This window comes from Lagopus muta, chromosome 3 (genome assembly GCF_023343835.1).
Source record: "Lagopus muta isolate bLagMut1 chromosome 3, bLagMut1 primary, whole genome shotgun sequence".
NCBI lineage: Eukaryota > Metazoa > Chordata > Aves > Galliformes > Phasianidae > Lagopus > Lagopus muta.
In genome coordinates, this window is record NC_064435.1 from 53987195 (window position 1) to 53993194 (window position 6000).

A 6000-nucleotide genomic window follows, 5' to 3' on the forward strand; every position below is an offset into this window, starting at 1 on the left:
GTGAGAAATATAATCATCTACAAAAATTAAAATACACAATATTTTATTAAATTATATTGCATCAGATATAGTTTCAAGATATTAAAAGCTATATTCAATGTCACATTGGAAAATAAATGTTATTCACTATTCTTAGATGTGTAACACACATTTATGCAGCTATTGTATCATGATACTACTTTCCAAAGCACCTCAGGGTTCTTTTCACACAGCAGAAAATTGAAGTGGTTTCCTGTTCAAATTTTGACCCAGTCAAACCTTCTTCAATTCATGAGATCTTCACAGCTGAAGTCAGTTGCCCCTCTCAGAAAAGAATGAACAAATATTTGAAAACAAACGATGATCCTATATTAATATATTGCTATGATCGAACACATTCAAGCTAAAACAATACAGAAATACTTTCGATTTTAAGACCCAATGACACAATTAACTTGAGTTTATTATATGTACAGAGGAATGTATTCCTATGAATGTATTTCCTACTTAAAACCATAGGAGGAAATAAAACCTTGCTTTATGGTGGTTGTTTTTTTTTTTAGGTTTTTTTTTTTCTTCTATTGTGAGCAGTTGGCCCTTCTACACAGATGAAAACAAATATTTCTGATCATAAAATATAATGTTTTAAAAGTCTGATTCAGGTTTTACTGATGCTTCTAAGACTTGTCCAGGCAAATAACAAAATACTGCTGATACTGACAGCTCTTCAGAAATTCTCAAAGAAATCTGTTCATCAATGGAGCCTGTATGTCTTCCTGAACAGAAATCTCAAGAGATGTCAAAAGGAAGATAATATCTTGAGCCTTAGAAAATTTTACCATTTGGTTTGAATTTAAATTCTTCCCTTCTTCCTCCATTTTTCTCTTCTCCCTTCTTTCTTTTTTTCTTCCTCCCTCTCCCTGGCAAAGGACTTGTATACTGATAATTTGCTACTAACGATGGTGCCCACTGCAAACAGCACAGTGAAGCCTCTGAACTTAGGACCCAAAGGAACAGTCTACATAACTGCAATAAATGAGGTAGAAACAAAGAAATGCGAGTGTACAACTAAATCATACCATATTATTTCTTTTCCTATAAAAACACACTTGGACTAATAATGACTAGAAAATATATCAGTTTTATTAACAATAAATTATTGAGTTTTATTATATGTATCTAACGTGTGCTATCTCCTTCCATAAGCAAGATTTTTATAGTGATATGCAAAATAGGTTGTACTCAACTGATCATATAAGATTAGTGACCTGTAGTATTTTTTAATGTCAGTTTGTAGAAAAACACGGGAAAAAAAAAACAAAACAAAAGGAATAACAAAAACGTGATTTAAAGAAGCAGTTCCTGCTTTTGAATATGTATAGCTCATGCTTCCTATCTGAGCTAAAGTGATGAAAATAGTGACTAGAATGAATTATTCTGTGGTGTTTCCCATTTCATTTCATTGTTATGTAGCATGCTTGGACCAGAACAGCAGTTGTTCAGATATTCAGGAATAGATGCTTAAGCATTTTGAACATTCAGTATGACAGCTCTTGTATCCCATGGCCCTGCCTGCACATATATAAGGTTTTCTTATGCACTTATCTTGGCCCAGAGATCTATCAGGTCTAACTTTCATCCATCTCTAAGGGAAGTCTATGAACACAAGTACTCTTTCTTGATCAGACTCCCATAGAAAACATAGAAAGAGGCATACTCCCAGTACTTTTAAAGGATTAAACTTGCCCTTGAGGTAACCTCAAGGTGTTTCAGGGAAGGCATAAGAGAAACAGAATTTGCCTTTTCAGGTTGCTTGAACAAACGCATTCATTGCTATGCTGTCATGTTCTCTAATTCACAGTAACTGCACTTCAGCAAATATATTTGGAATCCCAAGTGCTGTCTTTGTACTCAGCAAAATCATCCTTGAGACAATAGGCAAGTAAGGATATAAATTCAAGTTGGTGATCAAACACTCCAGTGCAAGAAGTCTGCAAGACTTAATTTTTCATTTTCTTTTTGATGTACAGCTGGCTATGTGTTGTTTTTTATTTATTTATTTATTTATTTATTTATTTATTTATTTAAGGGATAGACCAGACAGCTTCAGATAAATTGAAAAATGTGACTTGGATTTCGTTGTCCAAACACTTGTCTAAATACTTTCTAGCTTTAGTCAACTAAACAAAACATTCAGATGATATTTTCACATGCTCTGTACACGTAGACAATTTCAGGCATGGACTACGTGGCTTTGCTAAAAGCAGAGAACCTGGTGACATAACCAGGAATAAATAGGGTGGTAGGACTTCAATCTTATTATTTGTGCATGACATTTTGAAACATCTGTTATAAATGTTATTTAGCAATGTAGAGCATTTTAAATGCTGAAGATCCATATTATCAAGAGATGGCTCATTACTGCTGTTCTCTACTTTATTCCATTCCTATTGTTGTAGTCTGAAGAGACTCAACTGTATCTGCTTAAAAAAAAAAAGAACTTTCATAGCTTCCACTTGTACTGGGTACTGGCACAGTTTGGCAGATGATAAGATGTGCACTGGATCTGGCTGCTGCATTGTTCTTTCCTTTATAGCAGCCCCTGTGGTTCTTTTGGATTCGTGAGCAAAACAATGTTGAAAACAAACCAATGTTCAAGTTACTCCTAAGCAGTGCTTGCACAGCATCAAGGCCTACCCACTTTTCACTCTGTCCTCTGGTGACTGGGAGTGTGCCAGGGGTATGGTGACCCAAATGGACTATAGGGATCTTCCATACCATATGACATCATGCTCAAGAGTGAAATCTCAGGGAAAGAAGGTGGTCTGTGGTTATGGAGTCTGTCTTCCAAGTAACCATTCTGCATGTTGAAGTCCCTCTTCCCAGAAAAGTGGCTAAACATCTGCCTGCTGATTTGCAGTAGCAAATGCATTTCTTATTTCGCTCTGCTTTTCTTGAACAACTTTGCTTTATCTTTTAAACACTCTTTACCTCAATCCACAAGTTTTTGTTTGTTTGTTTGAGCAGCAGTAACAAACCTTTCCTGTCCTTCTCTAGCCAATCATGACTGAAGTCTGATAGTGGAACTCACGTCCTCACATCACATGGATCCTCTCCTTTATCTGCATTGGCCCATGAAATAGCTGACTCCTGGTCTCTCCCAGTTGCTGCATTTTGTGGTCCCTCTCCTGCAAGTGTCACTCTTTTTGTGCTCACATGCCAAGAGAAGCTTGAAGTTCACTGGCATTTGCACATAAATGAAAGGAAGCCCCTGCAAGTTTCTTGGAAATAGAATCTGGAAAGAGCAAAATCAAGCATGGAATCAGGTAAGCATACTAACCAAATTCTTATTTATACTTGACCAGACTATTTTACCTCTTTTTCTTCTTATTTTTTTATACTTGTCCCTCCTCAATCCATCTCCATCATTCCATTTGGTTCCTTCCCTAAACAATCTACAAGTCTCATACATTCCTACAATTCCCATTACAAAACACCCAATACTACGCAATGGCCCCAGATTAACTCATCCCTATTTCTCTTTAGGCAGTGGACCTCTTTACTCTGCAGGGCATTACAGTGCTGTTTCCAGTTTCCCATGGGCCCTCTCATGGTGAGTTTCCTTCAGCGTGCTCTGTTCTCACTGTGAGTAGTATCCTCCTATGTTGCTCCTCAGATGTTCTGAGGGTCCTTCTGTTTAGTGGTAAGCCCTAACTTCATCTCCACAGCTAATAGATGGAATTGTTTGGCTGTGACTTGAGACAATACTACTTCTGTACAAAAGGCAAGGTGAGAAACTGGAATACATGTTAGAGAAGTGTTCACAAATAACATTCTCAGTTTGATATCCATATTTCTGCGTGTACAGCCTGCAGTAGCCTCTGATTATCAAGTCAGTAGTTTATAATGAGCTGATGAACAATTTTTACTGACTTCTGAAACAGAACATGAAAGAATCAATGGAAAGCTAGAGCTGAGAGTTGCCTCCTGATTGGTTAGTGTCATGGGGCTAAGAAGATGGCATATATCACTAGTGACAGATTCAGTTACACATTTTTATCACTGGCAGAATGATGTAACCCTAATTACAAAAGAACATTGTTTAATTGATCCATATGCTTCCAGTAGTCCTATTTTTTTTCTTTTTCACATGACACAAAGGCCAAATTGCAGTTCACTTTCAATGAAGTGAAAATATTATATTACAGCAGGAATAAAAAGTAGTCTCTGAACATTTTAATTTCCGTGGCTTAAATATGAGAAAATCATTATACAATTAACATGACCATTGCTGCTGGAGGACATTTTAAATAATAGTCAAATTAGTGAAGAAAAGCCATGAAAGAATTTTATTTATTTTTTTACTGTGCCAGCCTCCAACCTTTTCTTGGTTCTCAACCATTTTCTAGGTTTGCCAGAATTCACTTAGCTTGGCATACAAGGCTTATCATTATTACCTCCAACACACATGATGGAGAGATATTTACCTTTAATTATAGTGAAAGTCTTAGAGCAACAAGTATTATAAATAAATCAGGCAAGCTAACATATATGGCTAATATATATTATATATGGTAATAATGATTACCCTCAGTTTCTTACTGAAGGCCGGATACCCTAACATAGTGTTTAAACAAGATGTCTATCGCTTCTAAATAGCTTTAAATGGACAATCATTTCTAAAAGGAGAGCTATTAGCTTCTTCCTTCATCACGTGGGATTCTGTGGTTTGGAAAAGATCCAAAAGCAGAGAAAGAAAAGCATCAAGGTGGTTTGGGAATAAGTGTGGGAAAGCAAAGAGATAATGGACCAGCTAGGACTGGTTGAATATGAATAGGCTGCTGGCCAGTACACTTGTCAGGCCATACCCTGCACCTGGTCATCAGAGTCTTTAAGCTTAATGTCTAATTATTTTCATAGCTGAGGTCTCTCTTTTAGGTGGGCATCTGCGCATATGGGGGGTTCTGAGTCAGCAACCAGTCAGACCACAGATGACAGAGATCTGCATGTCTGTGGTGTCAGCAACTGGAGTGAGCTAGGGCAGGGGTGTCAGTATTTGACTTGCAAGTGAATAACAACCATGGGCTATCTGGGCCCACGATACATCTATGTGTACTCACAATTAGTTACCCGGAGGATCTGGCTACATGAACAAGGCAATTCTGCACAATTTTAGCTTGAGGTTCAGCTGGGAGATGTGTGCATGTGTGCAGGTAATAATGCTGCTGCCTTATAGAATAGAGATCCAGAAACTACTACTGGAGAGACAGAAAATTCAGGGTCAGTACCAGAGGGATTAATGCTGCAGGTATGTATATATTTCCCATTGATGGACCTTCACCCTGATAAGTCAGAAACAAAAACTTCATTTTCCATCATAAAATAACAAAGAGGAGAAAGAAGAAGAGGAAGAAGAAGAGCAGTACTGCTCCTTTACTTTGAAGCTTTTTTAGTTGTCTATATTTGTCTTTCTTTTCCGAGCTACCTAACCTGTTTTCATCAAATTCAGCATCTCTTGCACAATCAAGTCCTCTCTGGCATTCTCCTTTTATGTTTCTTTCATCTTGCAATAAAAATATATTTTATCTTATATGTAATTTTAAGTGTTTGAGTGTGGCACAAGGTGAAAGGAAACTTTTTCATATTATCAAATACAGAATTCTTTTATAAACTTCTTTGCATAGAAGTTTCAATGGCGTTCAGATGAACAGTCCACCCCTAAGGCATGCTGTCTAGGGGAAGGGACATATAGATATACTGATATAGACCTTCATATTAAATGCATGTGTTCCAGTAAGCTTTGAAAAAGTGTTCTTTACTGTAGTAATAACAATCTGAGAATTCTAAAACAGAAAGGCAATCTGCTATTATTTCATATAAGCAACTTTAGGTTTGAGGATGCTTTCTTGCTTGTTGTCTTTTCTTATTTATTAGTTTCTCTGTTTGCTTTTAAACTTTTCCCCACTGAAAAGAAATATCTGTGTACTGAAAACAAATACAGTGGTTGTTTTATATACTTTA